At 71.6% G+C, this 580-nt stretch overlaps 1 protein-coding gene across 1 annotated transcript in view; it reads left to right on the forward strand.

Moving 5' to 3' along the window:
- The first annotated feature begins 106 nt into the window (after positions 1–106).
- Positions 107–580, forward strand: part of MARCH3 (membrane associated ring-CH-type finger 3) — a 139,404-nt gene continuing 138,930 nt past the window's right edge. Inside the window, exon 1 of the mRNA XM_006764374.2 lies at positions 107–281. The gene's annotated coding sequence lies outside the window, so the exon portion shown is untranslated. The remainder of the gene's footprint in view (positions 282–580) is intronic.

Genomic DNA, 580 nt, shown 5'->3' on the forward strand with positions numbered 1-580 from the left:
CCACACGGAAAAGATTCGCGGGGGCTCCGGCCTTTCTCAGCCTTTCGGGGTCCCCTCTTTCCCCCGGAGGCGCCCGGGTCCCTCCACAGCCGCAGCCACAAGCCGGGTGCCTCACCACAGCCCTCCGGGCGGCCGCGGGCTGGTCGTGCTCTCTCGGAGGTGCCTGCCCGAGCCGATCCGCCCCGCTCCGCTAGGGCGAGAGCCGTTGCTGCTTTGGGGCAACTTGGGATTCAGGACCAGCAGCAGAGGCGTTGGTTTGCGGTCGGGACTTGGCGACCAGGGTGAGTGCTCGGCGCGCAGGCTGGCGGCGCCTCTCGGAGCTGTCCCGCGAGCCGGGGGACTGGACGCGTCCTGGGGCGCGTCGGCGCGCCTGCCCGAGGGCGGCCGCTGTGGGGAGCCAGGGCTGGGAGGGATGGACTCCTCGCCAGATTCCCGACTCCTGAACTTCTTGTTTCAAAGCGTCGCCACTGCCCGGGACGCGACTCTGCCCGCACGCGAACTTGGCGTGTGGTCAGGGCCACCCTGGGCTGCCCAGGGATGTGGCCCCTGGCTCTCTGCGGCCGCCGCACGCCCGCTGGGT

Source organism: Myotis davidii, unplaced genomic scaffold (assembly GCF_000327345.1).
Source record: "Myotis davidii unplaced genomic scaffold, ASM32734v1 scaffold159, whole genome shotgun sequence".
Lineage (NCBI taxonomy): Eukaryota > Metazoa > Chordata > Mammalia > Chiroptera > Vespertilionidae > Myotis > Myotis davidii.